Below are 9,918 nucleotides of genomic sequence, written 5' to 3'. Positions count from 1 at the left end.
TTGGAATGGAAATTGTGAACCTATATCACCACCAAGCTTTAAAATAACATTTTAGGACAGATATAGAAAAAGAGTGTATAAGGGCTCATCCACAAGTCATGCTTGCTTTGCCATAAAGGTGTCCAATTAATTATTTGCAGAGGATGTCTCAAAGGTGCTTTTTTCAGGAGGCAACTGGACTTCCTTCTTTTTTTCTTTTGAAGATGTTTCACTTCTCATCCAAGAAGCTTCTTCAGTTCTGACTGGATGGTGTGGAATGAAAGGATTTATATTCCTTGCAGACATCTGCTCATTTGCATCCTTTTAGAGGGTCATTGAGGCACAAAGGTCTATCTACGTCCTCAGACTCCTTCTACCTGAGTAGAACTCCTGGTTCCTGTAGTCTGCACTTTTTTTCTCTGGAAATCCATTCATACTCCCACACCATTCAAAGAACGTTCATCCCAAATTGCATAGCTAAAAGTCTATAGGGATTCTCAGTTATCCAGGTCATGAAAAAGTACCGCTGAGTCAACCATGACCTGGATGACTGAGAATCTCTACAGACCATTTGCAGAGGATACTGTATCATTTCATCACAGCCTGCTTTAGGTATTCTGGTGTGAAAATGCTGCCTGCCTGCCTGCCTGCCTAGTTATGTCTGTCTGTCTGTCTGTCTGTCTGTCTGCCTGCCTGCCTGCCTGCCTGCCTGCCTGCCTGCCTGCCTGCCTGCCTGCCTGCCTGCCTGCCTGCCTGCCAGCCTGCCTGTCTGCCTGCCTGCCTACCTATCTATTTATATTCGTGGCACAACAAAACCGCGCTCAACTAAGCCGCGCCTGATTAAACCGCGTCGCTGACGTCATCAACAGGGCGACAGCAGCGAGCGCGGAGAAAGAAGGGCGCTTTAAATGGCGCTTTGAAAGCAAGCCGATTCAACTTAAGGTAAGGGTTAGGTTTAGGGTTAGATTTAGGGTTAGGTTTAGGGTTGGGTTAAGGGTTAGGTTTAGGGTTAGGTTTAGGGTTAGGTTTAGGGGGTTAGGTTTAGGGGTTAATTTTAGGTTTAGCCTTTACAGCGTGCTTCTGTCTCCACGCTGTTGTCGCGCTGTTGATGACGTCAGCTACACAGTTTCGTCGAGCGCAGTTTAGTCGAACGCGGTTTTGTGGTGGAACCATTTATATTTGCTATAGCATTTACCCTTATATACTACTCAACAGTGCTTTACAGCCCTTTCTAAGTAGTTTACAGAATCGGCATATTGCCCCCAACAATCTGGGTCCTCATTTTACTGACTTCAGAAGGATGGAAGTCTGAGTCAACCCTGATCCAGTCAGGAACTCTTGGCTCTGGGTGAAGTTAACCTACAATACTGCATTCTAACCTCTGTGCCACCATCATATTTATATGTCCATCTTACAAACCCCAGAGCTAGTAATTCAATGTGTCAATGGACATTGTCAGGTCTATATGGGGAAGGAGCCTTAGGAAGAATAAGTCTGTCTTGGAAATATGCTTCCTTCCTATTGGCCCGGAAGGTTTGTTGTTGTTTTGCCTTCAAGGAAGACCAGTAACCTATTTTCTGGAATTATGCTATCTCAGTGCATTTTAAAGGATACATTGACTTATAGAAATACATTGACCTCAGAATGGGGATCTTTTTCACATGAACCCAAGTTCCTTTCTCAAACTTAGACTTTTCAACAGCACTTATCTGGTAGTTGCATCCAGGATGTGCAAATATTGCTGCCATGGATGGCAGCTGAAGAGATAGAAGAGGCCCCTTTGCTGTCATCTGCTGGTTGGTAGTCCATACATCAATGATCCTCTGGGAAAACATAAAACCAAATGATCATGGCGCAGTGATTATAATGCAGCAGGTTAACTACGCCCACAGTCAGGAGTTTGATCCTGACCAGATCAAAGTTGACACAAATCGGGCTTGACATAAATTCCCTATGCAATTTGGCTGCAGTTTTTCCTGCAGTTGGTGATGCTGGGCAAAACGCGATCAGTCACTTTTTCTTCAGTGTCAAAGGGGCACACTATGGGGCAGCATGATTTATGCCTACACAATTTCCTTCCTGCTCTGAGAGGTGAGGAAAGCATAGAAAAGCAGCTACGTGAATGCACCTTCAGTTGGGAGAAATCTGGGATCAGCATACTTTTGAAAACGATTATATATTTAGAAGGCTTACTGAATTTTTCCAAATAACCACCTTCCCTTTTAAAAAGAAGTAGTCATTGTCTACAGAGATGCTGTCTTTGTCATGTCATAAATTAAAATTCTAGCTAGGGCAAAATATTATTTTAGGTTAAGTGGTGCAACCACTGGCTTGTACTGTGGCTACAAAATGTGAAAATCATGGAACATTACATTTTCAACAAATTAGATCAGCCTTCTACCCACTTCTGCTGTCCTCCAGATATGCCAGGCTCTTCTGAAAATAGGAATGCTTAATGATTAGAGGGTATAGAAGCATCCAACCTGAAAATTTAGTAGACTGATACTGTTAATATGTAATGCATCAATATAGTATCAGTCTGAAGACTGGCTTAAGTTAAAATATTAAATAGGAGCCCTGGGGTTGCAGTGATTAAGTGCAGTATTGCAGGCAAACTCTGCCCACAGCTTGGAGTTCAATCCTAACAGGGCTCAAGGCAGTGGTGAAATGTAATTTTTTTTGCCACCGGTTCTCTGGGCATGGCTTGGTGAGCGTGGCTTGGCCGGGGGGGATGGTGGTCTTGTGACTGGGTAGGCATGACCAACTTTTTTAAAAAAAATTAAAGTATTTTTTACTACCTATTCACCCAAACCGGTAATAAAAAATGCTTTAAGAAGCAGGGGGAGAGGTATAGCTGTGCCATGCGATCGTGGGAACCTCTTTTTTCACTTTTTAAAGCATTTTTCCCTGCCTATTCACCCAAACTGGCAGGAAAAAATCGCTTTAAAAAGCAAAAAAGAAGCTTCTGACGATCAGGCGATTAGCTGTGAGCTGCACGATCTTCGGAAGCTTTTTTTTTACTATCAGTTCACAGAACCAACAACAATCGTTCACGTGAACCAGTGCGAAATGGTAGCATTTCACCCCTGGCTCAAGGTTGATTCAGCCTTCCATCCTTCTAAGGATAATAAAGCTAAAGGGTGGTACATAAGTCTAAATGCTATTACTATTATGTTCATTCTTTAGAATGTATTCTTTAGGCGAAATAAAATATCAGAAATCCCAAAAGAGTGGAGCAGTATACCCATGCCTAACCATATCTCATCCAATATTTCATCGCATTCCATTGCTTCCTAAGGAAAAAAAACAACTCCAAAAGCACAAGTTGGACATAAATATATGCAGTATTCTCCAACCTCCAGAAAAGTATTAGATGAGTTTCAACTACCATATTTTTCGGAGTATAAGACGCACCAAGGTTTTGAAGAGGCAAAAAAAAAAATCTCCAAAAAACGGCCCATTTTTCGTGAAAATGGGCCTGGTTTTTTTTTCCAAAAAAAGGCCATGAATAGCCCTTAGGAGGCTTGTAGAGTGCTCTTCGGGGGTGCCTCCCCCCAAAATGAGCAAAAAATGGCCTGTTTTTTTGCAAAAAAAGGCATGGATAGCGTTTAGGAAGTTTATAGAGTGCTCCTGGGGGCAGGGGGCAAAATTGAGCAAAAAACAGGCCATTGTTTGGTCATTTATGTCCTCCCCAGCCCCCAGGAGCTCTCTGAAAGCCTCCTACAAGCTCTGCACGGCCATTTTGGTGAAGGGGTGGGGTTTCGGGAGGCAAAAAATGCTGTATTCAGTGTATAAGACGCACCCAGATTTTCAGCCTCTTTTTTAAGGAAAAAAGATGTGTCTTATACTCCGAAAAATACGATATGCACAAAACAGATATCTTTCAATCAACCCGTGATTCTAATACTACAATTCTCATTCTCTATCACAGGAATCAAATATATTTTATCACTGTTTTGCCAAAGTGAGCAGATGTGACACCATCCAAAGATGAACGATCCCTAATTATCTGGGTTACACTGATCTCACAGTGATATAATTCAGATTTAAAGTATTTTCTACATATTTTGGCTGCTTTGCCTGGATGTGTTCTTGGGGAAGTCTTCGGTATCTCTTTCAACCTAATCATTTTCTAATAAGAGCCGCCAGGGACAAAGAATCAGAATGTAAAGCTGGTGGTACATCATAGAAGTAAAGAAGTGGAACCACAGTTCCTTATTTTATTCCTTCTCAACCAAATGAATATTATATAGATTCAGACCTAAATTGGATAATGTATTCTTCTCCCTGATTCACCAAATATAAATTCATATTTCACTTCTTTTTGCTGGAGTCATGGAGTATCTCATGACATTGATAAATTGCAAGGTATAATTTCACTGACCAAAAGCAAGAATAAAGGAAAACTATCCCAACTGCAGAAAGAGAAAATTCCTGATGTTTTGTTTGCTTGGTTTCTTCCACCCCCAACCCTTTTTTTTTTCACATAAGAAATTGAAGAAAGATGTTTCTGGGTTTGATCAGCACACTCACCCCAAAACATTCACTTCATGAAAACTGATGTCAAGAAGACCTGCTAAACTGCAGCAGCTGTCTCCAATTTGATGTCCTCCAGTCTTCAAATCCTCTAAGCCCTAGTTGTTATTCATGTCCATCTAACAAGGTTTTGTCACTGTGGGTAGAACAGGGTCCAAAATAATTAAAAATGAATTAAGTCATAAAACATCAGAAAATATTTGCTGGCTCTTATGAAGGCTGATTTAGTTCAACATCAAGTTACTGACAGCCAAACAGTTAAGTCTGGGACATCAAACAGTGGGGAGTGACTGCAACATGGCATCTTTTCTGTTTTCTCCCAGCAACTATTATTCGGTAGCTTAGTGCCATAAAATAAACACTTCTTTGAGTTTCAAGGTGTATTAATTGCAGTGGTGGGTTTCAATTTTTTTTAGAACCTCTTCTGTAGGCGTGGCCTGCTTTTTGGGAGTGGCTTGCTGGCCATGTGACCGAGTGGGAGTGGCTTGGCAGTCATGTGACTGGGTGGGCATGGCCAACTTGTAAAATGTGGTGAAACTCACTTAACAACGCTCTTGCTTAGCAACCAAAATGTTGGCTCAGAAACTCTGGCATTTGAAGCACGCAAGTCTTAAAGCTGTCAAGTTATAAGACCCTTGCACCCCTAACCCTTTAGATAAAAAACCCCGGGGGTGTTCAAACTTGACATTTTTAAGACTTGTGGACTTCAACTCCCAGAATTCCTCCTCTCACTCTTCATCTTGATTATGTGCGGACAGGTGGGCGGAGGGAGTTGGAACCGGTTCTAAACGGCACTGTAGATTTGTGGAACCTCTTCTATAGAAGAGGTTAGAACTGGCAGGAACCCACCCCTGATTAATTGGGAAATCTATTTTCAGAGAGCCATGATTGTCTAGAGAAGAGCATGAATTGACTCGGTGTTCTTACTAGGACGATTTTTAAGTTTATTTTTGCTTTTTTTTCTGTTGCTTACAATTCATAAATAGTTTCTGAAAGAAAAATAGCAATTTAGCTTTTTTTTTCAGCCAGACCCAATAGTCTGACTGTTGTCCCAGCTATACAGAGCATTTCCTTATAAAGTTTCCAGGAGTTGGGCACAACTAAACAACAAATGACAGCAATTTCCAGGGCACTGGGAATTGACACCAAGATCTTCAGAAAGTCTCTGACTCTTCCTATCTCACTATTTACAATCTAAGAGATTTCCTGACTTAGATTTGTTCTAAAGATAATATCTTTGTTAGAGATATTTCATTTATTAAGCCCAGGGACTGATTGTGTTTACACAAAGAGGAGAACTTCCATGCCCCAAAGCTCTCACAATATTGGAACAACCACACAACTGGTTCAACTACCATACCTTTCAGCTCTTCACCAATCGTACTCTTTCAAGCAATATATCATCAAATGACTTAACAAAATATACTATACTATACTACTAATCTGAAACTGAAGAAAACGATGAGACAAGGCAGCATTGCATCATTTTACTTTCCATTTGATTTATATTTCTTTAGTAGAAAAACACCCAAAAAATTAACTGCATTTTCATCTATATTTAATTTATTCAATAACTTATTTTTTCCATTTGGAAAACTACAAACATTTGGCAGATGGGTCAGGATGACATGAAGAGCGATCTCAATTTATAGATTTCAAAAAATGTCACTTCCTAGGTACATTTTTCTCTGGAAAAACTGATAGTTAGACATTTCCTGATTTCTTCATCAAGCATAACCGAGGTGGCGCAGTGGTTAGAGTGCAGCACTGCAGCCACTTCAGCTGACTGCTAACTGCAGTTCGGCGGTTCAAATCTCACCGGCTCAGGGTTGACTCAGCCTTCCATCCTCCCGAGGTGGGTGAAATGAGGACCCAGACTGTGGGGGCAATATGCTGACTCTGTAAACTGCTTAGGGAGGGCTGAAAGCCCTATGAAGCGGTATATAAGTCTAACTGCTATTGCTATTGCTATAACTCTAGCTTTTGCCTAATATTTACTGTACCATAAAGTGAGGTTTTTTGATCTTCTGGTTCAATTGCATTTCCCCCCAGAATTTAATTATGTCTTCACTTAGACTGAGACAACATACTGGCATTGGTTTGACATCCAGGAAAAGAATATGCGGAATGATTGGCTTCAGGAACTTCTCATTGCCAAAAATTATTTCATTCAGGCTTGAAACTTTACTTTGACATGTGGAGAGATATAGTGCCCCACATATGAGGTTAGTCTTTTTGGAACAGGAGTTTAGTTAGGAGCTTGTAATCAAAATTGACATTCTGATAACAAGCCAATCTGGGAATTCCTCCACAACAGATACAACTGGGAAAATGGTAATGGTTTGTGAAAGGTACACGTTGTTTCATAAGCCATTGCTCAAAAAACATCACAAAGAAGCCCAGGTCTTCAAAAGATGTAGACCTCCCTTTTATTGTAAAGCATCTCTTCAGTATTTAAGACTTTTCGGTTCAAAGCTGCCTTCAGTTAAACTTCTAATTGATGTAGGTGATCAAAGAGGCTTTACAGTGTTCTGTGTTGTCACTGCTGTGGCTTTTACCTCATGACTTGAATCTCAAGTGTTCTAGTTTCTACTGTTATGTAAGGGCATATCAGTTAAATACTTTAAATAAACAACACACGGATAACACATATTTATTTATTTTAAAATGATTTAGGCCGAAGTTTCCCCATAGCAGCTTCCTGTCCAACAGCTATCATCGCACTAACAACTTTCGGATGAAGTCTTGGGGGTAAATAGGATGCAGGTAATTAGAGCTGTAAGGTTATTTATTGAGTTTACTAATGCCAACATAGGATACCTGTCTTTTATCAGAAGAACTATAGAGGCTGCTTGTCTCGTTCCAATTCATGTTCTTAGTGCTGACTTTTCAAGCCCTGAAAAGGAAGTCAAGGAATCTGTTCTACCAGGTAAGCCTTCTTTGTTGAAGAGCAGGCCTCTTCTTGGTGTCCGTGGGGGTTAGAATGTCCCAGGATGGCAAGAAGAGGGCTCTCCCAGATGTGGAAACCCCACTCCTGTGAATGGTTTCTCTCTGGAATAAGCCTAGCATTTCCTGTCTAAGACATTCTTCTTCCTCAAGTTTGCCTATAATTATTCTGGGTTTTAAGCAGTGGTGGGTTCCAAAAAAAATTTCGAACCTACTCTGTGGGTGTGACCTCCTTTGTGGGAGTGGCTTGCCGGCCATGTGACCTGGTGGGAGTGGCTTGCTAGCCATGTGTTCTCTCTCTCTCTCTCTCTCTCTCTCTCTCTCTCTCTCTCTCTCTCTCTCTCTCTCTCTCTTTCCTTCCTTTTTTCCTCTCTGTCCCTTTTTCCTTTTTTTCTTTCATATCTCTCTCACTTTTCTTTCTTTTTTCTTTCTTTTTTCTTTATTTCTTCCTTTCTTTCTCTTTCTCTGTGTGAGTCTGTGTGTGTGTGTGTGTGTGTGTGTGTGTGTGTGTGTCAATTGTGGGTTTCAAAAAAAATTGGAACCCCTTCTGTAGGCGTGGCCTGCTTTCTGGGTCCACTGGTGGAACCTCTTCTAACCGGTTCGGTAGATTTGACGAACCGGTTCTACGGAACTGGTGCGAACTGGTAGGAACCCACCTCTGGTTTTAAGTGCCTATGCTAATCTGGAATACAGTAATTATTGACTTGCAACCACAATTGCCGCTGGAAAATTCATCATTAGGTAGTACAGTCATTAAACAAAACATCGTGTGATCGCAGATTGTGACCTCCCCTGCTGGCTTCCCCATTGACTTTGCACGTCAGAAGCTGGCTGGAAAGTTTGCCAACGGGAATCATGAGAACCCATTTTGACTGCCTAGCACCTACTGTAGATCATGCTCGTGTGCTGGGATCAAGGACCAGTCACTAAATGAGCCGCTATAAGTCAAGGATTATCTATAGTACCTTTTAATTCTCATCCCTGTCCTAACCTTCCTATTCATGTCTGAATTTTCCCCCGCTTCATTTATTTATCAAATTCATTTGCCACTCATCTCAGGGTTCAGGTGACTCTGAATGGCTTATATCAAGATAAAACATTCAATGATTATAAATATAAAAAGGGATTCAAATTATAAAAATTAAAATGAGGCAAAAAAAAATCAAGGGTTTGCAGGGGACAGGTGGTGTGTCTTGTCTGTTAATGTACCAACCATCTCCAGTCAGTACCTTATCCTTTAGGATCCCATGCCAGTCAACATAGCGAGATGTACTTGAGAGACTGCCTCCTGCCAATTACCTCCCATAGACCCATTAGATCCCACAGATTAGGCCTCCTCCGAATTCCATCTGCTGGCCAATGCCGGCTGTCGACCACCCGGAGGAGGGCCTTCTCTGTGGCTGCTCCGGCCCTTTGGAACGAGCTCCCCATGGAGATTTGGACCCTCGCCACCCTTCAGGTCTTCCGGACAGCCGTTAAGGCCTGGCTGTCCCAGCAAGCCTGGGGTCCCCCCCCCTTACTCGAATTTGCAGTGCTTGCTGTGTTTTTTAAATTATTGTATCACTGTCCTGTTTGTCTTACTTTTTGTATTTGTTTTCCCCTTCCCCTGGTTTTTGTTCAGCTGCCCTGAGTCCCTCCGGGGAATAGGGCGGCTTACAAATCGAATAAATACCAAATACCAAATGTTAAGGCATTTCCTGAGGCTAAAAGAGCATAGTCAAGGCTGTGGCTTTTCCAGTTGCAATGTACGGCTGTGTAGGTTGGACCATAAGAAAGGCTGAGTGCCAAAGAATTTAGGCCTTTGAACTCTGGTGCTGGAGAAGACCCCTGCGAGTCCCTTGGGCTGCAAGGCAAACAAACTAGAGGAGATCAACCCTGACTGCTCTTTAGAAGGCCAAATTCCTGAAAATGAAACTCAAATACTTTGGCCACCTAATGAGAAGGAAGGACTCACTGGAGAAGAGACTAATGTGGGAAAGATTGTGGGCAAAAGAAGAAGGGGACAACAGAGAATGAGGTGGCTGGATGGAGCCACCAAAGCAGTCAGTGTGAGCTTAAATAGACTCCAGGGGATGGTAGAGGATAGGAAGGCCTGGAGGAATGCTGTCCATGGGGTCACGATGAGAGATGGGAGCATCAGCCTTCACAAGGTAGGCAGGTATCTCTATCATGTGTTTTGTACAGTAGAGGCAGAGGGATTCTTCTCAAAGTGAAGATGTGGCTGAGACTTTTTTTACATGGCATTGAGCACCATCTCAAAGCCTTTTCCTGCATTTCCAGAAGGTGAATTGTCCTGACAGAAAAGTTTCTTCCAGGTACTGGAACTCTTGGAGGAAAACTCAAAAGCCCAGGCCAGCGGAAACGAGTGGCCGTCGGCTTGGCTTTGCCAGACAAAGAAGCTTTGTGAAGCAGCTTTGTGCAAACCTTTATCAAAGCTAAGATCCTCTTTAGTGCTTT

The sequence above is a fragment of the Thamnophis sirtalis genome, unplaced genomic scaffold, assembly GCF_051295495.1.
Source record: "Thamnophis sirtalis isolate CommonGarterSnake01/CBP01778 unplaced genomic scaffold, rThaSir2_p1.2 scaffold_6, whole genome shotgun sequence".
Taxonomy (NCBI): domain Eukaryota; kingdom Metazoa; phylum Chordata; class Lepidosauria; order Squamata; family Natricidae; genus Thamnophis; species Thamnophis sirtalis.
This window is presented reverse-complemented; position numbering follows the sequence as displayed.